The sequence below is a fragment of the Mesocricetus auratus genome, unplaced genomic scaffold (genome assembly GCF_017639785.1).
Source record: "Mesocricetus auratus isolate SY011 unplaced genomic scaffold, BCM_Maur_2.0 Super-Scaffold_100028, whole genome shotgun sequence".
In the NCBI taxonomy this organism is placed as follows: domain Eukaryota; kingdom Metazoa; phylum Chordata; class Mammalia; order Rodentia; family Cricetidae; genus Mesocricetus; species Mesocricetus auratus.
Genome location: NW_024429209.1, coordinates 2980085 through 3005335, shown reverse-complemented (window position 1 = coordinate 3005335; position 25251 = coordinate 2980085). Strand labels below are relative to the sequence as shown.

General features: G+C 50.0%; 1 protein-coding gene across 4 annotated transcripts in view; it reads right to left on the bottom strand.

The window, feature by feature from the left end:
* Dlgap4 (DLG associated protein 4) overlaps positions 1 to 24852 on the bottom strand; it is a 140289-nt gene extending 115437 nt beyond the window's left edge. For 2 of the 4 annotated variants that reach the window (XM_013124078.3, XM_013124079.3), the window contains exon 1: positions 24686 to 24843. The gene's annotated coding sequence lies outside the window, so the exon portion shown is untranslated. Of the gene's footprint in view, positions 1 to 24685 lie in introns of all 4 variants that reach the window. The other 2 variants (XM_013124081.3, XM_013124080.3) reach the window with 2 other exon arrangements.
* Between the last annotated feature and the right edge of the window lie 399 nt (positions 24853 to 25251).

The window sequence follows — 25251 nt, the reverse complement described above, 5'->3', positions numbered from 1 at the left end:
TTGTCTTAGTTCTTAGATATGGAAGTGTTAGTCCAACTCAATGCAGTTTTAAGCATTAAAATAATAAAACAAAAACAGGGGAGTCTCAACCCATGGGTCAGGCAGGCCTACTTCCCTATATTCTTGTGTGTGCTGGACTACGCTGCTGCACATGTTAGTTCCCAGGAGCATAACTGCTCTCACTGTGTGGTTTTCACCTCTACAGAAATCTGTGGCCCAATCTGTCAGGGTCCAATGTCCTGCCAGCTGGAGGCCCTGCTCTTGTGTCTCAGGACAGGAGACCTAGAGGGAGCAGAGTGACCAAGTTAAATGACCCACCTAGCCACCTGACACCTTGGCTACTCTGCCACTGTGCACTCTGACTTAGAAACAAGTTGGAACTGGACACGGAACACCCTGGCGTGCAGTGTCCACTAGCCTACCCGAGAGACGAGAAACGGAGTCAGGGACAAAGTGCCTACACCAAGCTTTTGATCTTGACACTGTCTCTCTATCCCCAAACACAATTAATGTGTAAAATTGTAGGTTGTAGTCCTTTAAATTCAAGGAATTACACATTCATATAAGAAATATGAAGAAAATGATACAGGATAAGCCATTATCCACTTGTTCAAATCCAGTGACCAAGAAAACCTTGAAAGTGGCCAGAGAAAGAAGCAGGGCGACAGAGAGGGAAAAGGCCAGGAGACACCTGTCTCACAGCTCAAGGAAGAAGTCCCCATGATGACACTTAAAAGCACCGAGAGAAACCCCTGGCACTTTAGACTTCTACGACCAGTGAAAACAACGCTGAAACATAAAGCAAAATAGTAGCCTTTTTGAGACAGAGAATGGAGACGCCCCATCATCAGCAGAACCGCAGTATAAGAACTGTTAAAACCCTTCATGCTGACAGGTAGAGGCCAGAGAAGATGGGCTCTGTAAGAAAGAAAAGGGCTGGGCGTGACGGCCACATGAGCTACTACTGAGTATCATTGTTCTCATCACTTGAACATTTTTCAAAGATGAATAATAATTTGAACAAAAATAGTAACAACAGACAGGCATTGAGGCTTATGCCAATAATCTCAGTCCTTGAGGCTGAAGCAGCAATAGCTGTAGCTCCATGCCAGCCTGGATTACGATGCAAGATACAGTCTCCAAAAAGACAAAACAACAGTAATAGTAATGATAGCAACAACAATGATTTGTGTGATTATAATACACATAAAAGTAAAATGCACAAGTTAACACACAATCAGGAGAGAAACAGAGGAAGATTATTCAATATTCTTCAATGATATATAAAGTAATATAATGTGACTTGGAAAATGTATACTACACATCATACAGCAAACCACTAAAAGAGTGACATCTAATCACAAAGATAAACAGAATGATGAAAATATTTAATTAATTCTAAATAAGGCCGAGAAATAGGAAATATATCAAAAACTTATATTTAACTTTATCAGCAATAGCATTAAATATAAATTGTCTAACTGCTCCAAATAAAAGGCAAAGATTCTCAGATTAGAGTTTTTGCTTTTGTTCCAAAGATCTAGCCATACACTACATATAAGAAATGTACTATAGCTGTGTGTGGCGAGACACACCTGTAACCTCAGCACTCAGGAGGCTGAGGCAGGAGAATTGACAATTGAAACACAATTAAATTATAAAAAACAACAACAGCAAATGGGCCTGAAGAGACTGCTCAGCAGATAAAGCCTCCTGTGTCCAACCCTGACCAAACCTGAGTTCAATTCCTGGGTCCCATGTGGTAGAAGAACAGACAGACTCCCCTAGGTTGTCCTCTGACCTCTAAGTATATGTACTTGCGTGTGTGTTGCGTGTGCACAACTACACACATGCACACACAAATGTACACAAGTGGTGTGTGTGCACACACACACATATAATGTAAGAAAAGTGTAAGAGAAAAGGTTTGTTTTAAAATTACAAGTTGGGGCTGGAGTCGGGCAGTGGTGGCGCAAGCCTTTAATCCCAGCATTTGGGAGGCAGAGGCAGGTGGATCTCTGTGAGTTGGAGACCAGCCGGGTCTACAAGAGCTAGTTCCAGGACAGCCTCCAAAGCCACAGAGAAACCCTGTCTCAAAACCGCCCCCAAAAAAGTTGGGGTTGGAGAGATGGCTCAGTGGTTAAGAGCATTGACTGCTCTTCCAGAGGTCCTGAGTTCAATTCCCAACAACCATATGGTGGCTCACAACCACCCACAATGAGATTTGGTGCCCTCTTCTGGTGTACAGGGACACATGTAGGCAGAGCACTGTATACATAATAAATAAATAAATAAATAAATCTTTTTTAAAAAGTCAACAAATTGAGCCAGGTAGTGGTGACACTTGCCTTTAATCTCAGCACTCAGGAGGCAGAGGCAGGCAGATGTCTGTGAGTTCAAGGTCAGCCTGGTCTACACATTGAGTTCCAGGACAGTCAGAGCTACATAATGAGATTCTGTCTCATAACAAAACAAAACTAACAACAAAGTAAGTTAAAAGACTGGGAAAACACAGACCATGTTAACACTGTGAGTTACAGTTACATTAGAAAAGATGGCTGGGCGGTGGTGGCGCACGCCTTTAATCCCAGCACTCCGGAGGCAGAGGCAGGCAGATCTCTGTGAGTTCGAGGCTGGGCTGGACCGATAGCCTCCAAAACAATACAGAGAAACCCTGCCTCGTAAAAACCAAAAAAAAAAAAAAAAAAAAAAAAAAAAGAAAAAGAAAAAAGAAAAAAGAAAAAGAAAAGAAAAGATGTATTTCAGGGATAGTTGCTTTACAATGACAAACAGGTCAATTCATAAAGAGGAATAGTATTTCCAAATATTTATACATTTAAGAGTGAAGCTTCAAAATACACAAAGCACAAAAGTGCTTGGGGCTTGGAGAGACAGCTCAGTGGGTAAGAGCACTTGCTGTGCAAGCATGAAGACCTGAGTTCCGAACTGCACACAGAAAGTCTGGTCACAGGCAAAGGCCACCTGTAAGCCAACACTGTGGGAGTGGGGACAGGAGGGTCACCAGGGCTTGCTGGCCGCCAGTCGAGCTCTATGTGCAATGAGAGTTCTTGACTCAAGGGGATAAATACAGGAGGCCCAACATCCTCCTCTGGCCTCTGGCACATACACAGGTATGTACACACATATACACACACAGGCGCGCACACGCACGCACACACACACACTGGCCCCCTCTGGGCACATACACAGGTATGTACACACACACACACACACACACACACACACACACACTGGCCCCCTCTGGGCACATACACAGGTATGTACACACACACACACACACACACACACACACACACTTGGAAAGGGTCTTGGAATGCAAGAAAAAGACAAATTCTCCAATTAGGGTTGGAAATTTCCATATTTCTTTTTTTGTAATAATTAATAATGTAAGTGAACAGAAAATAAATAAGGGTAGTATGAACGATTTTAATACTACTCCCAACTACCTAGGCCTAAGTAATAGTTCTAGAACATTCTGTTCACTAACAACAGACTACATATTCTTTTCATGGAACATTTGCAGAAATAGGCCATATTCTGTGCTATTACAAGACTTAATATATTTTTAAAGATTCAAGTCACACAATACAGCATTTGATCACAATGGAATTAAATTAAAGCTACTACAGAAAGATCTCTGGAAATCCTCAAATATTTGGGGACTAAATATTTGAGTCACTAAGTCACTACAGGGGCCAAACAGGAAACCAGAAGGGAAATGCCCAACTAGCTTGAACTGAATAAAATGAAAACACAACAAATCAAAATGGGCGGGAGGACCAATGGCTGCATGGTTATGGATGTGTGTTGCTCTTACGAAGGCCCGAGTTTGGTTCCCAGCACACACAGCAGGCAGCTCACAACCGCTTGTAACTCCAGATCCTGCCAAATAGAACGACCTCCTGTTCTGGCCACCAAGGGCACTCCCACGCACAGTAAACATGTGTACATGTAATTTTAAAGTATGCTTTTGTGTGTGGAATGTTCAAGCTGTACTTAGGGAAAGCTTTATAGCACAAAATGCCCAAGGGCATGAAAATAGAAACGTTTAAAATCAGTGACTCTATCTGTCCCCTTAAAATAGTAGAAAAAGAACAAATTAAACTTGAACTAAGTAAAAGAAAGGAAATAACTGACATCAGAATAGAAATCAATAAAAGAGAAAATATAAAAGCAATAGAGAAAAATCAGCAGGACCAAAAGGTGGTTCTTCAGAAAGATCAATAAAATTCATTAAAACATAGCCAGACTGATAGAGGAAATTAAAAATGAGAAAGAGAAAGAGATTAAACACAAATTACCAATACAAGAAGTGCAGCAAGTGACGTCCTACAGACTCTACAGATATTAAGTGGATAATAAAGCCTAACACTGCAGCGCTACAGTGACCGAGTCAGTGTGGATCCGTCGGGAGGACGATCAATGCCATAAAATTGAGAGTCTAGGAGAAAACAACAAACCTCACATTTATGATCAATGAATTTTCAAAGGAAGGTGCCAAGGCCATTCAATGGGAGAGGTTTCTCAGCCAACGGTGACAGCACAGCTTATTAGTCACATGCACAACAACGAGAGGACCCCTGTTCCACACTGTGGACAAAAAATAACACAATCAAACCACCCTTCCTTCCTCAATTGTTTGGGTCAGTGTTCTGTCACAGTAATAAGAAAAGTAAGGAGTACATGTGATATGCAAGTCAATCTCTCTTTGTTTTTTTTGTTTTTTGTTATTGTAGTTGTTTAGACAGTCTTTCTGTGTAGCCCTGATTGACCTGAAACTCACCATTTAGGCTGGCCTCAAACTTAACAACGATCCTTCTGCCTCTGCCTTCCCATTGTGGGAATTTTATAAAGGACAATGTAAATTCTGTTAGTAAGGCATTAAATACGATACCATCTCTCCCGCCCCTGCACGATGATTGAGCAGGACACCCTGTATTCAATCCTCAACTCACATGGTGGCAGCTGTCCACTGACCTCACAGGTGTACACACACTAAACAAACAAACTTAATATTCTTTTATTTAACCAGGGCTGGGGAGAGACTCAGTGGGTAACTCCAGACTGTGCAGAGTGAGCGACTATAACTCTAGCATCCCTGCAAACTCTGGGAGGCAGAGGCAGGAGAGGCTCCAGAAGCTCACAGGCCACTGGCCTGGCCCCCACAGCACAGAAGAAATCCTCTCTTGAGTCAGGAGTAAAAGTGAAGACCCACACCTAAGGCTGCCCTCTGATCTCCACATACATGCCCAAGTGCACCTGTGCCCACACACATGACACACACACATCTCACACACCCATGCACACACCAAAAATAAAAACAACAAAGCAATTTTATAGACAGCTTTACGTTGATACATTTCAAAAGAGATGAGCAAACTAGCAAGATAAATCTCTCTCTCTCTCTCTCTCTCTCTCTCTCTCTCTCTCTCTCTCTCTCTATGGTGTTTGTCTGAAACAGGGTCTCTATATTGCTCTGACTATCCTGGAACTCACTCTGTAGATCAGGCTGGTCTCAGAGATCTGCTTGTTTTTGCCTCGAAAGTGCTGGGATTAAAGGCCGCCACACCTGGCCTGAACAGGATACATTTCTTGAAAGGTACAGTCTGCCAAAGCTTCTGTAAGCTGATAAAATAAGTGGTCCTGTACTTGTTAAAGAAATTGTGTTTGTCGAGTGAAATTTTACTGATAGAGTTAGTCCCATGATACCTTGGTTCTGGTGTCTAGAGTCAGAAAGGGTGAAAAATATGCTGTCCTACAAAATGACTTGTGTATAAGGAGAAAGAGGCCTTCATCCCTACCTGAATACAGCACAATGATACACAGTGAAATTTCACATTACACTTCATACATATGTGCAACCTTATGGATCAGTTCAGATATTTTCATTTTAAAAATGAGAGAATCAGGCATCTGGAGAGATGGCTCAGTGGTTAAGAGCATTTGCTGCTCTTCCAGAGGACCCGAGTTCAATTCCAGGCACCCACACGGTGGCTCACAAGCACCTGTAACTCCAGTTCCAGTGGATCTTATACCCTCACTGGCTTCCACAAGCACAAGAGGCGCACAGACTTACACGTAGACGGAGAACACTCATACACATAAAATAAATTAAAAAAAAATTTTAAATGAGAGAATCCACCAAGTGGTGGTAGCTAATGCCTTTACTCCCAGCACTCGGGAGGCAGAGGCAGGCAGAGCTCTGTGAGTTTGAGGCCAGCCTGGTATACAGAATTGAGTTCCGGTCAGCTGGGGGCTACACAGTGAAACCCTGTCTCCAAAAACAAACAAACAAACAAACAAACACAGTACAAAAACAAACTCAAGAAAAAACTTCTCCACGAAGAGATCTCACAGCTCATTCAATCCCAACTGCTGTAAGAGATAGTAGTCTTTTGTAAAAGATAAAAGAGGGAGCAGGAGAGAGGTTTGGTCAAGAGCAATGAGTGCTCCTGGAGAGGATCCAGGTTCACTCCCCAGCACCCACATGGCAACTCACAACTGTCTATCTCTTCATCTTTGCGGGATCTGATGCCCTCTTCTTATTTCTGTGGACATCGCATGGTTTTGATGCACAGACACGCATGCAGACAAAAACACCCACACACACAAGGTACAAACAGACAAATCATTTTTTAAAAGAGTAAAGAGAAGGCAACACTTCTCCCTCATCATACTGTGCCCCAATACTCAAGCCTGAAAAAAATAACACAATCAATGGAAATTAAGAGCAAAGTCCTCGTGGTTCTTGGTGGCACTCCTAAGCTGTTGGCCATGTCAAGATGAAGTTGATCTGAGTATCTCCCTCCCCGCTGCTGGCTATCACAACTTCATACTTTCTCTGAGAAGCACATGGCCACAGAAGTAGCTGCTAATGCTCTGGCTGAAGGGTGGAAGGGTTGTGTGGTTCCATCAGGATTTCCCATAAGCAAGCAGCTTTGACCCACAGCAGAGTGAGCCTGCAGCTGGGTAATGGGCATTCTTGTTATAGACCAGGTGAGAGAGGGATCGCAAATCCATTCATGATGCATTGTGGGTGCCAATTTGAGTATTCTCAACTTGGTTATTGTTAAAACAAAAAAAAAAAAGGAGAGGATATTCCTGGACTGACAGATACTATTGTGTCTCTAAGGTTGGGGCCCCAAAGAAGCTCTTCAGTTTCTTAAAAAAGATGACTAGCCGGGCATTGGTGGCACACACCTTTAATCCCAGCACTTGGGAGGCAGAGGCAGGAGGATCTTTGTGAGTTCAAGACCAGCCTGTTCTGCAAGAGCTAGGTCCAGGGCAGCTTCAAAATCCACAGAGAAACCCTGCCTTAAAAAACAAAACAAAAAGATGATGTCTGTCAATATGGTTTTACAAAGCCCTTAAAGATGGTAAGAAGCCCAAGACCAAAATGCCCAAGTCTCAGTGTCTCCCTATTCCATGTGTCCTGCAACACGAACTTGGATGTGTTGCTCTGAAGAAACAACACACTAAGAAAAACCAACAGGCTGCCGAATGTGTTAAACTTTTGGCCCAGAGAATGAAGGAAACTAAAGAAAAACGTCAGGAACAGATTGCCAGAAGACGTAGGCTGTCCTCCATGAGAGCTTCTACTTCTAAGTCCAGTTGAAAATAAGCCTTTAAGAGTAACAAATAAATGATCAGACCTCAAATCTCCAAAAATAAAAACATAAAAAAAGAACAACATCCTCCATGAACACTGATGCCAAAGTTCCAAACAAAGGTTCAGTAAATCCAACTCAACATTTTACTAAAAGAATAGCATCGTGATCAAATGGGATTCATGTGAAGAAGGCAAGGTTGGTTCCATGAGGACCAATGGCTGAAAGGCTTCATCTGACACAAGAGAAAAAGCCGTATGACCATGTCACAGACACAGAAAATGCCTTCAACAAACTCCAACATGACTCATGACTTAAAACATCTCAGCAAACTCAGACAATTGTTCCACAGAGTAAAGAGCAGAGGGTGGGGCCCTCGCCTGTCCCCAGCACTCTGGAGGATGAACTGGAGTTATGGATGGCCGGGAGCCACCACGTGGTGCTGAGAGCCAAACCCAGGTCTTCTGCAAGAGTGTAAGTGCTTTTAACCACTAAACCATCTCCAGCGCAGGCACAGGAAAAATGTAAAGCAGATCTGCCAACACCCAGCCACTGTCTTAGGGGGTGGTGAAGAATGGACTCTAGACTTGAGATGGACAGCAAGGCAAAGATGGCCACCGTCATCTCTCCTGCTCAGAATGCACTGGGAGTTCTAGCCAGAGAAGCAAGAAACTGAGTTAAAAGACACTGCGCTGGAAGAAAGAGGCTTGCAGACAAGTTCGCCCTTAGAGGAAGGGTGATGGGACCCACACGTACACAAAGCTACAGCAGCAGGGAGCTCATGAATGCAGCCAGACACAAGAAAAGAAGACAAAACTTGCTTTATTTCTATCCTGGCTATGAATTATGCAAATTAAAACTCTAAATGCCACGCAGAGTCGCACAAAAATGAGAGTAAGTACGACCTAAGGAGTGAAAGAGCAGAACAATGGAAACTAAAATTCACAAAGTTAAAAACCCCTCCCCCAAGACAAAATTAGTAAAATAAAATCTGAATAAAATGTGAGAAATATTGCCCATTGGGATACACAGATGGTTCGGCAGCTAAAGGCAATGGAGGACTTGAGTTTAGTTCCAGCACCCACATGGTGGCCCACAACTGTCCACACTCCAGTGCCAGGGGACTTGATTCCCTCTCCTGGCCTCTGAGGATCCCAGGCAAAGGATTCTTAAGATATAATGGATACAATTTATCAGAGAATGAGTTGATAAATTGGGCTTGATCAAAATTAAAACCATCAGCAATGGTGGCACATGTCTTTAATCCCAGCACTCAGGAGTCAGAGGCAGGCAGACCTCTGATGAGTTCGAGGCCAGCCTGGTCTACAGAGCGAATTCCAGAACAGTCAGGGCTGTTACACAAAGAAACCCTGTCTCAAAATAACAAAACAAAACAAAACAACAACAAAATTAGAACCTTTTCCTTAAAGACATGATCAGACAGGCCATAAACTGGGAAAAATACTGTGTTCACATATCTTTTATAGGACTTGTATCCCGAATACAAAAAGATCACTCAGACCTCCATAAGGAAACAAAAATGAAGGAGAAAAGTTTCAAACTGAGGGGACCCAGTGAATGAAAAGATGTCTCACGCCACTGGTGTTAAGGAACTGAGAGTTCACACTATGGTGAGGAGCACATCAGCCTCAGCCAGTGTTGCGTGAGGAGGGTGAGGAGAACCTGGGACTTTCCTACACGGATGGTGGGAAGCTCAAATGGCAACGTTGCTTTGGAAAAGTCTGGTAGTTTCCTAAAAAAACTAAGCACACACCTGCTACATTGTCAAACCGTGTCCTTAGGTATTTACCTAAGAGAAACGAAGCCCAGATTCAAAGGAAGATTTGTCTAGAATTGTCCATAAGAAGCTTTGTTTGTAATAATCTCACAGTGGAAACGAACCCAATGCCCACCAACAAATAAATGTCAACACATCCACACAATGGAATACTATTCAGCTATATATATAAAAAAGAATAACTACTGGTAGACGCTGCAATGTGACTGAAATCTCCAATCGATCATCCAAGTGAAGGATGACTGACAAACACAGTACAACAGTGTGTTGTTCCATTTATACAGAATTCTAGAACGTACAAGCAGATCCTTGTTTGGGGTGGGGGGGGGCAGGTGGGAGAGGGGTAAGGAGGAGAGCAAGGGCAAGATTACACAGGGAGACAAAGAACCTGGAGGGGCGGGTATTATCGGTTCTGTGTCTCTAAACATGTATGGCCCATTATACATCAATTACACCTCAATATAAGCTTTTTAAAAAGAGGGATAAATCAAGGTTACACTAGGAATAAAGATTAAACTGGCATACCTTCACAGGCTCCTTAACTTAAAGGTTCTAAAATTGTCTTGAAATTTGAGGACTCATCTGTTCACACATCCATAATCATTTATTTCCAGAATGCAGCAAGCCTCTCGCCACCATTTGGAGATAACTATACTGAGATACTGACAGGCGCGGCAGGGTGATGCCATTCTAAATCACTTCTGCTCAGATGTGACGCCCAGAGCCCACGACTCTGTCGCTTTATCAATCTCCAGGTTTGTTCCCAAACACAACAGCTCCTACCCCATCACCAGGATTAAATCGCCTCCCCCAAGGAGGGAGTCGAACCACTAAATGCCATGCTTAGTGAGAGATGTGTTTCCACTGAAGACCAAGCACAGCAGGGGGGACAGGAGAGAGACCAGCGTTCCTAGAGAGTCACCTCCACCACGGCAAAGTCTTGGGCAGGCAAGATGGCTCAACAAGTAAGGTGCTTGCTGCCACGCCTGACAAATGAGGATCCACACACCGGAGGGAGCGAACCCAATTCTACCAGGTGTCCTCTGACCACCACATGCTCGCTGCAGCATGTACACACACAGGCACACACAATGCAATTAAATAAATAAATGTAATTTAAAAACATCTCCACAGGGATGGGCCCACAGGAACCTCGAGTCACAGCAACACTTATACTGACTTTCAGTTTTGTCTTTTTCCTTTTTATTATTTCTGGCATTTTATCTATTCTTAGATAAATGGATTTTTAAATCAGGTAATGATGGCACAGGCCTTTAATCTCAGCACTACAGAAGCAGAGGGAGGGGAATCTTTGTGAGTTTGAGGCCAGCCTGGTCTACAGAGTGACTCCCAGGACAGCCAGGGCTACACAGAGAAGCAGTCTCAAAAAACCTAAATAAATAAATAACAGTATTTCAGAGAATTTTAAATTTACAGAAGTGCTGAGCAGAAAGCACAGTATCACACCCTAGCCTCCCGCATTCAGAACTCTCTGCCTTGGCCAGCGGAACAGCCGTCCCGGCTGGCAGCCCAGTCCACAGTCCTTGGCATTGGCCATGCCCTCTGGAAGGTTTTCCCAGGTGTGCAGTGGCGTGGACCCCTCCACTGCAGATCATTCAGTATAGTTCCCCCCCATGCTGAACTCCATCTCTCCATCCCCAGCAACCACAACCACTGATGCTTCCTTGTCTCTAAAACTGTCTTTTCCAGAAAGTTACAGACGGATAGTGTGGTCACAAGTTACAATCTTTTCAGATTGCTTTCTTTCATTTAGTAATTATATTATACGGGTTTTTTTTCTTTTTTCAGTTTGGTAACTAGATAATTTACCTTTTTTTCCTACCAAATAATATCCCATTATGTAGATAAACCACAGTTTGTTTATCCATTCACCTACTGAAGGGTGTCTTTACTGTCATTGCTTTATTTTTAATGTTTATTTTATGGGTTTCTTTTTAACTTTTTATTAATCAATCAATACATTAACTTATATATATATAATTTTTTAACATGGGAACAACTTACTGTGGCAATCATTTAGGACCGGGCATGAGGTGGTCCAGTCACACAAGAGCACATCTGTAGCTGATGGGAAGACCTGGAGTTGGTGTGCTGGTGAAGGCATGGGGGAACCGGAAGTCACTTTCAGGTGGGACTTTATCAGCACAAGCCCTTGGGGAGACTGTGTCAGTACCTACCAAAGCTGAAGTGTTCATCTGTGATGAGGAAACGCAGCCCTGGCTGCACACTCTACTTAGAGGCAGGCAGAGGACAGCTCAAAGGAGCGCTGTCCACATCAACGCCTGGAAGTAACCCAATGCCTGTCAACAGCAGAGGATGTGAGGCGGAGATGTCCACTCAGCGCAGCACCCATTCATACAGCAGCATGAGGAAAGGCAGCCAAAGGGGCCACTCCCCTGCAAGGTCTAGAACAGAATCCTTCTCGCTTAGAGGACTGAGGCTTCTTGACCAGTGGGTGTGGTAGTCACATCGCACTGGACAGGACACTCACCATCAGTGCAAACAACACACAGCCTCTGCATCAACTCACAAATTCCAATGATACCTGGACTGAGAAACAGCATTCACGAGAGGGCAAAGGCAGCTACAGAGAAAATGGACCAATATGGCTCCATTTTATGTAAAATTATTTGCACATCTGCACTTTACCCACAGAGTGCCAATATCGTCCACAACACCGTTTGTGAGCATCTGCTGTGCGCCCAGAGCCACCCCAAGAACGTCATCCTATCCTCCCATGTTCACAGCAGCCTGAGTGAGGCAGGGAGCTGAGAGGAAGTGACACATCTGGATTTGCATCTAGGCATCAGGCCCTCAAGAAAGCCCCAAACCCGACAATCGCCCTCGAGGCTGCACACCACTGCTGGACACAGCCAGAAACTCACTCAGTCTCGCCATCTTCCCATTTCCCAACAACAGGGTCTCTCCCTCAGTTTGCACATGTGTGGAGCCCCCTCTGTAGGAGTAGTCATCTCCATGTGAGCAACTCTTCATCCTTTGGGTCTCAGCTCAAGACTTACCTCCTCCAGGAAGCCTCTGTGACCCCAGGATGAGCCCTCAGTTCCCACTGCCTCCCAACCTTGGCCTCATCACGTTTTCACCTATTTTGAGTTTCCCATGGTTCCTGCCCACCACAGGACCTGGCACAGGACTCAAGAATGAATACGCCCACAAGGCAAACTGACGCAGGGATGTCTAGCCGGCTACTACCAATGGATGGCGGCAAGAGGGTGGGACAGCGAGGTGGGTACACTATCTCCATGCATCCTGGGCATCGGCTTTTCCCTTGCCGGGGACCAGAACCTGCCGTCCTCTATCCTTCAGCTCACACTCTCCTCACTCTGCCTAAGCCCCAGTGGGTGGTGTATTAATAAACGGGAGGGAGAAGGTCACCCAGCTCGCAAGCATTGAGCCGTCCTTGACTCCAGCAGGCGCAGCTGAGAGGCTCTGGGGAGGGGGAGCGCTTCGCCGAGCATGTGCATGCTATTTCTGATTCCCAGCTGCCAGCCTGGCCTAGTGCATCTGCTGTGGGAGCCTGGGCAACCTGGAGAGCAGCGGTGGAAGCAGTGACCAGTCACTCAGCCACGCTTGCACCTGACCTGGCCGTAGCCATGCTGGAAACTCACCCACAGCTCTGCATTTGAGAAGAATATCCAGTCACTGCCTGCCTTCTGGTTCTCCACACCTACGAGCAGTGCGGTCCTCCCTCTACCCTGGGTCTTCACACCTGCTGTCCGTCCAGCCAGGAAGACTGCTGTCACCAGGGGTTGGCTCACTCCAGCTTAACTCCCAGGTCTCAGCAAGGACCACTCCTCCAAAATGCTGACCCTGGCCACCACCACATCCCGGTGACCCTTGTACAACATCCCCCCTATATCAACAGGTGCCTCTGGGTTATCTGAGAAGTCTGCCAGCTTCTCCTGGATTAAAATTTGGTCAGCTCAGAAGCTCTGGCCTTTAGGAATCTAATATTTAGTCCACAGTAGCCATGAAGTCTCAGGAGGGGGAAAGTACTTGCATTCTGAGATGGAACAGAGCACTGGGGAGCTCAGGGATAGAGCACAGGCAGGGACAAGCAGAGGGATTTGTTTGTGACCTAGATATAAAGGGTCAGAGAGATGAAGCCTTCAGGGATGTGGGACAGGAGATCTACTCACCATCAGCAGAGGACCCTTTCTCCATGTTACACCTGCCATCACCAGTGTCCCCTCCAGCAGTCAACAGCCTGGCTAGCAGCTCAGGAAGGCAGGATACTGTACCAGGTGTGGTTGTACACAGCCCTGCCTCCTCCACCTGACAAGCACAGTCCACATAGAATCTATACAGAGCTGAGTGTGTGGCCTGAATATATCTGCTCCCCAGTGCAGGATGCCCAGATGGGGTGCGGGGTGCATAGTAGGCCTGGGTACTGGGAGAGCTGGACTACCTGCCTGTGACTTCCAGTCATATCTCCTCACAGATAATAGTGCCCCAGGGCCCAAGGTCAGGGCTGGACCTGGCACAGACCCTCCAAGCAAAGACCCACTGCCTACCCTCCCGCCCGAAGCTGCTGCCTGGAATGTGGGCCATGCACAAACCAGGCCAGCCAAAAAAAGGAGGATTCCAGGGAGAGAAGGACTCCAGCAGGATCCCAGAGCGGCCTGGAGGTGGGGAGGTACAGGCATTCTAGTTCCTAGGCTTGTTAGGGACCCTGATGATTCCAAGAATCCTGCTTCTCGAAGCTCTTACAGACCCTACACTAAGTAGAGAGCTGGCTTTAGTCAGGACTCTTGCGGTCCTGAGCCATCTTGACCACTGCCTCTTTTCACCATCTGTCTCTCTGGGCTAGTACTCTACCCTGCTCTCTTCTTGGTCCTCCTTCTCAGGCTGCTCTCCAGGCAGCCTAGGCCCCTCTGCAAGCCAGGGACTGAAGAGGGGCACAGGAGCATACTAACCTTTTCTTAAGCACCTGTTATGCGCCAGGCTCTGCCCTAGGCACCGCAGCCTTCAAGACACCACTTCACTCACAAATCAGGCCTTCAAGGCAAGCAATGCCACTGTCACTCGGGGTACAAAAAGAAATTGATCAAGGTCATCTTCAAGTCACCTCACTACCACAGGGTGGGCAAGCTCCGGGAACTACTTCCTGGGGACCCGCTGATGACTTCCCAGGCTTCTTGGGACTGAGGCCCATGGCCCTTTTCATTCCTTCTTGCGTTCTCTATTTAAAACAAAACCAGGAAGCAAACAAGCAAACAAAAACCCTATTTGTGTAAACAGCTGGGCAACAATGGCCTGCTGTGACACCCCACTAAAGAAGCCTACGGTCTCCTCGGCCAGGCTCCATGTCCTGACCCACTCTCAGCCTGGGAAGGGCAGTGCTGCGTTCCGAGGCTAGACGGGCTTGGTTCTAACCCAGCTTCACCAGCAGCAGTTAGGTGACCTCAGGAACGCCACCGTTTCTCTTTGCCTCTGTTTCCCCTCCTGAGACGATACTGTTCTCCCACTTAGAGAGGTTGGGACAAACAATGCCATGCTCTGGCCCAGGGGCCATGCCACTCCCTGACCGAGCCATGCTGGGCCTCCACTGAGTCCCTCCGGTGGCTGCTGGAGGTGTCCTGGGTACCTGTGTAATATAGCTTTCAACCACCAGCTCCAGAGTCCTGCTCCACGGGAATAGACAGCTAATAAGAAAGAGAGTCTGGTGGTAGACAAAGGGGGGAGGGGAATAAATGAATGAATGCATGAGTGAATGGATGAGTGAATAAATGAATGAAGAGAACCATCTTCCCAAGGGGGCACTGGGTCTTGGGTCCAGGAGGGGACAGGTCCTACTTCCAGGACCCCTGCTCCACCAAAGGAGTACTGTTGCCACCTCATTGGCCCTGGCTGGCTCCTTGTGATAGTGGACAGATGCAGACAGAGCCGACCCTCAGAGACCACCGTCCACCGGCATCAAACTCTAAGTACCCTGTGTCCAGCTTCAAATGGTCCTCACTCTCACCCTTTGTGGCTGAAGATGAAGGCCTGCCAGGCTTAAAATAATCCTTGGCATAAGTGAGCATTTGCATCAGAGAGCATACACCAGCTGCGGGAACAGACAGACCACACACCAGGCTTAAAGGACAAGACCAGAAATGAATCCAGGTTTGGGGCACAAGCCTGTAATCCCAGACCCGGGAGGCTGAGGCAGGAGGACCTTGGGTTCCAGGCCAGCCTGGGCTACAGAGCAAGACACTAACTCGAGGAATCAAGAAAGAAAAGGAGAAAGGGAAGAAAAAACATTTTTGCTTCTGGAAACACCTTCAGACTCTGGTTTTTCTCACATTGGAAAGACATCTCTGACCCCTAGGCCATCTTGACAGAGACACCAGCCCAATAGCCTCAAGCCCTATAGAGCCAGGCCAGATGAGGGACTGGCCTCCAGAAAGGGTGCTGTTCCCAAGGCTGGAAGATGACAGAAAGAGGGCTACAAAGGGATAGGCTGGCATGGACATCTGTGTGGGGTAGCCTCGTGATATACCCACTAAGGCACCACCCTCCCACCTCTCCCCTGCAGCTGCACCTGTGCGCACTGCTACGCTCCACGGGGCCTAGGTACCACTTCTGACTGGGTGCCTGCTGGTGTTTAGACTGTTCATCAGCCTGGAAAGGGCCCTGCTTGCTTGAAGACCCCCACAGTCTATCCTGCTGTGGGATGCGGGGACCCATGAGGACAGACAGAGTAGGATTCCTGGGAAAGGAGGCCTGCGCTGAGCCTCAGTTAACAAACAGGAACCAAGATTCCAGGGTAGGAGCTCCCCGGTTACAGGAACAGTAAAGGCCGGGGCTGGAAGGCAGGAGACACAGAATATTATAAAATAGTCTAGTCCTCACGTAGAGCTGCAGGAGGAGCAGGGTGGCTGCAAGAGGCAGGTGACAGAACATGCCAACTGTCAAGCTGGGGGCTGGGTGTGGTCCTAAATCAGACAAAATTCCCTGAGTGCGAGACGGAAACGGACCTGAAGAAAGTCTGGGGAGCGTTTGGCTGCCACGGCTGCATGAGGAACACAAGGTCCTTTCTGTTGTTGAGTCCCAGGCCCACCATGCGGAACCCAGGGATGCGGGACCCAGGGAGAAGGCTGCCTCCCTGCCCACCTCTGGGAATGACCTGGCCATTCATCAAACCCAGCCTTGCAAATGCTTCCTGGAAACTTGGGGCCACAGTGGGTCATGGTGACAGCTCCCAGGCTGCCCACTGCTTGTGCCCCTGCCCTGGCTGGCGTCAGCAGAGGGATGTGCAGACTGGGTCAGCAGAGGTTAGCCAGTTTTGGTCTTGGCCCTGGCAGGTGGGCAGGCAGCCAACATTCCATGCCAGTGCCAGGAAACCTGGCAGTTGCTGGCCAGGAGAGCACGGTGGACCTGCTCTGATCTGGAGCTATCTGTGGCTCCCTAGTTTCTTCTGTGGAGAAGGATCCACACAGGAGAGAGAGGCTGGAGGCCGGAGAGAGTGCTGCCACACTCCAGGTTACCTTAGCAGAGCTGCTCACATGTCCTAGAGCAGCCTCGGCAGTGGACAAGGGCTCCACCAGGGATGGCCAGGGTAGACTATACCAGTCCACAGCCCACCAAGTTTCCAGCCCCACCTAGGCAGCCTCACCCCTCTGTGCCTCATTTTCCTTACACGTCAGCGGTCTTCTCTGTAGCCAGTGGATGGACCGCAAGGCCCAGCTGACTCTAACTCAGACCAAGGTCCTCCTGGTGCTCTCCAGGTCACATCCTCAGCACTCCATGCTGCCCCCAACTCAGGGCTCTGTACAAACCTTGCCAGACTCAAGTCACTTCCGGGGGTGGGGGGACAATCCACCCTGATAGCTATGGTATTCTGCATGGTAGCAGCGCCTGTCACAGCCTTGAGTTTACATTCATCTGGAAGGTTACATAATGACTGCAGGCCTCCCAAGAGGATCATAGCTCTGCAGGGCAGGGACCAGCCACTTGTTCACCGTATATGCCCAGCGTCTGCCCAGAGCACAGAGCAGGCTCTTGACATGTGTTCGCTGAATGAATACTTGGGAATGAGAAGGGAAGTAGAGATGGTTAGCCCCAAGGGATGACAGTGTCTACATTATCTTTGTCTCAGTGTCAAAAGGATTCAACAATACAGAAAAGGTCTGGCCAGAGTGGGGCAGACAACACACACACCTGACACAATACATCCCCCATATACTGGCATACCCTTTCCACACATGTAACAGATACACGTATGGCCCACCTGGACCATGCAGATGCCTCCACATATACCATATACACTTCCCCCATGCACACACACTATACATACTATATATACTTCTCCACACTTCACACACACTATACACATATGCCTACACACCTTTCCACATACCACACACATGCATGCCATACATGCATACCACACACACCTCACTACATGCCACACACATACATATGTCTATACCACATTCACATTGCCACACAGTTCACACATGCCACATATACCTCCCTTCACACCCCCACAAGCCGTACGAAACCCCACATACCACATAAACTTCCCTTCACACCACACACGTGCCACACACACACACACACACACAAATTCCATACATATATACATACCACACACACCACATATGCCATAAATACACACACATACATACCATACATGTCACACATACCTCCCCATACATCATATAGCATACGTGTCCCACAATAACTCCAACACACCACATATTACACACACACAACCTATATACATACCACACATATATGGACAAGCACACTACACACATGATATCCAACAGGGGCAGTCAAGGCAGCCCATAACATCACCACCCCATTACACTGCACTCTCTCCAGGTGCCTGGAAGGTCAGCTGAAACCCACACAGAGGCAGAAATAGACCTGGCCCAGGGCTGAGCAGGACTCCTAGGGCCCCCCAGGGCTTCCGGCCTCTGCCATTTCCACACAGTTCCTGGGAGGTCTCACAAGTGCTCAGTCCTCTAGGAATCCCTCACAGCCCAGAAGTGGCAAGTCCCTGAGAAGCAAGATGTGAGATGCTCACACCTCACACCTCCTTTCTTGTGACCACAGCAGCACCACACCAGCCACATGGGGCCAGGAGATGGTTGAGGACAACCCACACCACTCTCATCTCCCAAAACACAAAGAGGAAACTAAGGCCAAAGAAAACATAGAACCTCAGTCACCAGGTGGCCTCTGGCCGGGGCCCTACCTTCCTGCTGAACTGTCAGGTATATGTGCTTGGGTTCAATGCCAGCTCAATGCCCCTCCCCCTAAGCCCCAGTTTCCTTGGACAAAAACAGATGAGCACAGAACCCCACTCCCTCAACGTGGACTTCACACACAGAAAACACTGGTGGCAGAGGACTGGAAGCCATCACTACCCCGGGCAGGTTGCATGCAGTCAGGCAGCTTCAAAGGGGTCATTAAAAGCTGCAGAACCCAGAGCCCAGCCCCACACAGTACATGCTATTGAGCAAAGGAGGACACTGGAGTCTGGGGACCAGCAAGGCCCTGGCACTCAGAGACTCCAATGAGCTCCAGCTCCCAGGGGATCCAGCAGAGCTAAGAATGCTGTGCTTGGTGACAGCCGGGGGAGGCAGGCAGGCAGCTGGGGTGCTGGGGTGGTGGGAAGAACCTTTCCCCCGTTTTTAGCAAACCTGATCCCCGTTTCCAAGCTGTGCTCCACAGTCCATGGCCACGTCACTATCACAGCACCCAGTCAGCCTGCAGGAAGTGGGAGTAAAAGCCCCCTCCCTCTGGCAGGGGTTGGAAGACAGAGGGTGGCAGGGAAGCCGGGCAGCTGTCAGAGTGCGAGCATAACACAAGGCTCCCGATACCTGCTGGAGTGAAGTCAGGCTTAGTTCACCCCTGCAGATCCAAAGAGTTGAGGTGACAAAGACTCAGATGGCACTCCCCAGGCCCCAAAAGAGACGGAGAGCATGGAGCTCAGAGAGGTGCCAGGTCCTGAGTCTGGAAACAGCGATACAGCAACAAGCAGCTCACTACTCTTCTGACGGTCCCTTAAGCACACAGCACACACTTCCGACAGGTGTCAAGAAAAAGGCTCTATGACCTGCCAGGAGTCTGTCCCTACACAAAGACAAGTGCCTAAATCTGAAGGTCAAGTGCTCAAACCCCCAAGACCAGAACTTTGGGGTGCATAGTGTCCCAGTGCCTCCCAGCCAGGATGGTCCCCTCATCATGTCTGGGACCCCATGCAATGCTGGGTACACAGCAGGCACTCAATTTATGCCTCAGTAGGTCTTGCTCTGTGTATATGCTAGGGTTTCTGCCCCATCCTGTATCATCAGACAGACTCTGTGCCCATCCTGGTCTTTCTCATGATGACTCCCCTAGAGCACCAAACGGCCCTCTGACCATGTGTGACGCCCAGTCCTAGAGATGGGTCCTCGTACCTGTCCCTAGGTGTCTGCTGCTCTGTTTCAGAAGAAGGGAGTCTGCTTTTTAACTGCAAGGTCCTGGGAACCAAATAACTTGTTTCTTCTCTCCAGTGGGCTGGGAGTTGTGGCCACTTCTTATCACCCATGTAACCTCCTCACACCTCCGGGAAGTTTTAAGGACCAGTCACAGCCCCCTTTAGTAAGCTTCACTTCACGGTGGCTACAGCATTTAGAGCTCAGACCAGACCAATGGTAAAGCTGAGGTGTGGCTGCTGCCAATGCCCTTGAATTCCAGAGATGCCGTTTGGCTGCTTGCCTACACCGGGTGGGCTTCCCCCTCCAGCGTATATGATTAGATTCGCCAAAGCCAGCGAACGAGCCTACTGTAGTGGATCCCACAGACCTCACACCCCACCTCCACCACTTGCTGGTGAATGAATGCGAACGTCAGGATCCCCAGATGATGGGCTAAGGTGCTCCTCTAAACTCACTTAGGCCCAAACACTGGTATTGGGGCTTTGCCATCCATGTGGCCTTGAACCACTTACTTAAGCTCTCCATGTCCAGTTTCCTCACCTGTAGAATGAGGCTAATAATATTAGGGGGTGGTAGAGACTGAAGCAGATGTGGGGTACCTCGAATCAGCACTTACTAAGAAGCAGGCCTTGAACCATACATCATCCTGGGAGATGGTCAATGATGCTCTGTCGAGGATAGTTGTTTGTTTTTAACTGCCAGCTGCTGATAACGGCTGTTATTATTATTATCATTGTCAACATTAGCAGGAATCCCCAAGCCTGGTTTTGCAACCAGCCCTGTTGAGGGGTGTAGCAAAATTCTCCAAACAAAATGTGCTTCCATTCATTTTGGGTTTTTGAAAAGGCCACGTCAGACAGCTCGGTGGGGAGGAGGCGGCATTGCGAAACCCAGCACAGAAGGATCCAGGCTGCTCCTCAGCTCAGGAAGCGATGTGCCATCTACTCCAGAGAGGCCCTGACACAATGGCCACCCCCTGGGGCCCAGGGTTTGGGTTCCTGGGCTTCGGTGCCACTCTCCAGCCTCTGAGTGACCTTGGGAAGGCCCTGCACCTCAGTTTCCCCATCAATCAAATGAGGTATTTCCTCTTCGTTCCTACTAAGGGGCTGACCAGAAAATGCAGAAATTAAATGTATCTTGCAAACTGCCGAGTGCTCCACACACCCTAAAGGCTTCCGTCTTGGCCTGAGGTTGTTGCCAGGAGACTGCTAAGTAGGTGGACAATGAGAATCAGCAACAACCCCACCACCACAAGCCACATCTACAAAAGGAAGGTAGTCAAGTGTGGCTCAAAGCCCAACCACAAGAGTCCAATGTCTGCCTTCACATCCTCCACCACAGGAAGCCCTGCTGGGTACCAGCCTTACCCAAAAGGTGCCCAGTAAGAGTTCACCTAACAGGTGGTCTCTACCTAAGCCAGCCCCCATCACCTCCTAAAAATCGCCAACCCTATCACTCTGTGGATCACAGCCCTGGCTGTTCACATACAGTCCTTCCAACCTTCTAAAACAACCAAGCCCCATCCTGCACCCCACAGTGCCCACAGAAGCAGCCCACCTTCATGACCAGTGTCCCGAGGACCACTCAGGAGGGCCACCTCACTTATCAAGACACAGGCTGCCTTCCTGATTTTATGAATGCCAGTGAGGTCCTCTATCCTCTACCCACCCAAATACCTAAGGCCTCCAAACCCAGACCAGCACGTGTTCTCCAGGATGTGTTTCCAGCACAGGGCAGCATGGGTCCCCAGGACAGGACAAGTGCCAGTTTGCGTAGTGGATCTCCTCTGGTCTGACGCTATGTCCCCCAGCCTGACAGCACTGAGCATTGAGTGGTACAGGAAACACTAGTGGCCCAAAGAAGGAATGGTAGATGAGAACCCAGTAGACCATAAATGCAACAAGGGGTAACTAGGGAGGTAACTGATGTGAACGTATGAACTGATGCAGGAACAGATGCCAGGCCATAGGGTCACGGGGATGCCCAAAGATGCAGGACCTATCCAAGGAAGACCTCGGCCTCTGCCAGAACCTCTGGACTCTCCCATGGACACACTGGGATTTTAGAGGCCACAGACCTATAACTCCCACACGTCTGCCAAATGCCTCTGGGTGTACAGAGCCAACTGGAGGCAGGAACCCATAGGAACAGTAATGTGGGCAACTGGACCTGGCCAAATCTCCATGCCCACTGCCCACTGCCCATTAGTCCAGTGCACACTCACCCACTCATCCAAACCAAAATAAATAAATAAAAATAGAAATAGGACCCAGTTCCCTCAGGCAGAAGACCGGCCCTCAGCACAGGGAAGCCTGCTCAGAGGTGTGATGCTGCCCTCCCACACCAGTCACAGCGAGTGATGTGCAACACAAAACTGGGGGGGGGGGGGGGGGACACAGTCTCGGGGCTGTGGAGATGTTGACAGGACATAGAGTGGCCTGGGCCGGAGGACGCTTTCTTCTAAAAGTAATATTTAGGATGAAGCTAGACTGATAAGCATAATTGAGAAGGCACAGTAGGTGATGGGGGGTGTGGGCAGAGAACCCAGCATACTCAAAGACCCTAAGGCTAAAGCAACTTGAACACGTTCCAGGATCTGAAAGCAGGCCGGAGAGACCGGAGCCAAAGTGAGAGAGGAGGTGGGGACAAGATGCGGCTGGGAGGCGGATGGTGCGGAAGGAGGCTGCGCTTCAACCTGAGCTGGGGGCCTTTATTGGACACCAACTATATGCTTTCCCAAAAAAAGAAAATCTGAATTCAGATTTCATTCGTTCGCATCTCAGAATGTTTAAATGGGAATACTGAAGTGCACTGGAGTCCGAGAGAGCTATTTTTAAATGCTTTTTCAAATAAACGAATCTCCATCCATCACAGCTGTATGGGAGGGGAGGGACCACCTGCTCTCTCCCACATCGACCACACTGGACACCATCCCTCAGTATGTAGACACACTGGCATTTATGAAGCCAGCCCCCTGTGAGCCACAAAATCCTAACAAGATGCCAGTGGGTGCCCCATACACCAGATACGTCACTGAGTCCTCTAGAAGCTCCAAGTACAAGGTCCACCCTCAGCTCCTAAGTGCTGCGCAGCCTTCCTTCAAAACAGCAAGCCGGGCTGCAAGCAGCCTTGCGCCCCAGGCACAGCCCTCAAACCTGCAGCTCGTCTCCGGCTGACACCCCAGCAGGATGCTTCCTGGGTTCCCGGTTCTGTAATTCAGTCATCAGGCCCTGCCTACCCGACACTTTCTCTTGAGTCTGGGCCCTGCCCACCTCTCCAGTGCCCAGCCTAGTTCCACCTGGCCTAAATGGACAACGGCCTCACGGACACCACTCAGAGGCACACCGGGCATTCCCCAGTCCCAGAAGGACCGAGGCACTCTCTCCCACCCCTTACCCCAATAGACACAGGCACACACACACACACACACACACACACACACACACACACACACGCCTGGCCCACGTGCACAGACAGCATCTTCAGAAGCTACTGGGAACATACTCGGAGCTTGTTGAGCAGCCGCTGAAGCCCAGCTGAGGGGGAGGGCGGCCCCCAACAGTGGTTCCTAACACTCAAGCCTCAGCCATCAGCCTGGAAACAGCTCTGCGGCCCCACCCAGTCCCGTTGTCTTCAATAGTGTGGCTCAGGCCCCTCGGGCCACGCTTGGCCCGGGCAGCCCACAGTTCTCTATACCAGAGAAGTGGGGGAGAGAGAGGTAGCCACCTGAGGGACAGAATTCTACAGACTCCTCCAACAGGCATTCCGACATGGTCCTGTACAGCCTTTGCCACCACCCCTTCCAGCCTAGCATTAAACAGTGCCCTCCTCCAAGTGAGGCAAAAGGACCCGGACCCTCCCCCACCTCACAGGAGGTGCCAAGAGTAGAGGCGGGGCAGTCCAGTCTCCGTAGGGCTGGGGACTGCAGCCCCCTCCCCCTCTGTCATTTCTACTTTCAAGCAGGTAGAGGTGCTGGGACACCCCCCATCAGCACAGGCCTCCAAGCGTGGGGTTCCCCATCCTCAGGGTACCTCCGCCACAACTGGCCTTCACCCACCCGCCTACCCACCACCCTTCCCCCATTTTATTTCCCCCCACAACATCTACAGTCTGTGACAGCCCGATACAGGCAGTGTGGAAGAACGCGAGAGAGGAGATTGGGGAATCCGACAAGGCAGGTTCTGCCCAAAGAGGCCCGGGGACCATCACTTGCCCAGGTAGCACATGTCCTCTCCCAGCAGGCCCAGCACATCTGGACCCAGTTGGCCTCTGCAGGCACCTGGTCTACCCTCGAACAGCTCTGCACGCGAACCCCCTTTCCCGCGGGGCTCCGCACGTGGGGGCCTCCAGTGGCCATGTGAGCGCCCCCCCAGCCCAGGTGCCAGGGTCGCCCAGCCCCTCCCGGACACGCGAGCGAGCCGGGGGCGATGCGGCGCAGGGTCTCCCGCCCCCTCCCTGGATGCCAGGTCCCGGGGAGAGCCCGGGAAGGGGACACGAGCGTGCAGCAGGCTGAAGGCAAGGAAGCCTGGACTACCCCGACACGCGGCTGGGAGGAGGCTGCAGCGGCCAGCTGCCTGCAGAGGAAGGGCCGAGAGCGGCTCCTGCACCCCGGCCAGGAAAGGGCCGGCAGCATCGGAGGGGCCGGCCCGCATCGTGTTCCAGGCCCCGGCTCCCTGGCCCATTGGAGGATCCGGGAGACCCCGCCGCTGCGCGCGTCTGTCCCCGGGGCTACCCGCGGCCGGGGGCTGCCCGGGTCTAGCCTGGGAGGATGGTCTTGACGCGTGCCACCCCCGCGCGCTCACCTGCGCTCGTCGCTCGGCAGCCTCGGTCCGCTCGGCCTCTGCGCTGAGCCCGCTCCGCTCGCTCGCTCGCTCGCTCTAGCGTAGCTCGCCTAGGCCCCGGCCCCGGTCCTGGCCCGCGGGCGCCCCATGCCTCTCCTCCGGCCGGCGCGGCGCCCCAGATGCGGCTGCGGGAGGAGGAGCCGCGCGGCCCCGGCTCCCCGAGAGCGCCGGGGAGGGGGCGGGGGGCGGGGAGACGCGCGCGGGGGAGGGGGCCGCGCGGCTGCGCCCAAAACCAGGCGCGGATCTGGCCGGGGGCCCGGGGCTGCGGGGGACCGCGGGGGCAGTTTGGGGCCGGCGCGCCGCCCCCGCCACCAGCCCGGGGCGGGGGAGGGGAGGGGCGCCGCGGCTGCGAGCTCTGGGTGTGTGGCTGAAAGAGCGCTTGGGAATCTGCAGCGGGTCGGCCAGAGAGGGCAGGCTACGGGAACGAGGCTACACAGCGCGGGTTGCGGTGGCGCGCGAACTTGGAAACCTGGGTTGTTGAGTGGGTCGACAGAAACGTATGTTGGCCGTGGCTGCGCTCATTGTGG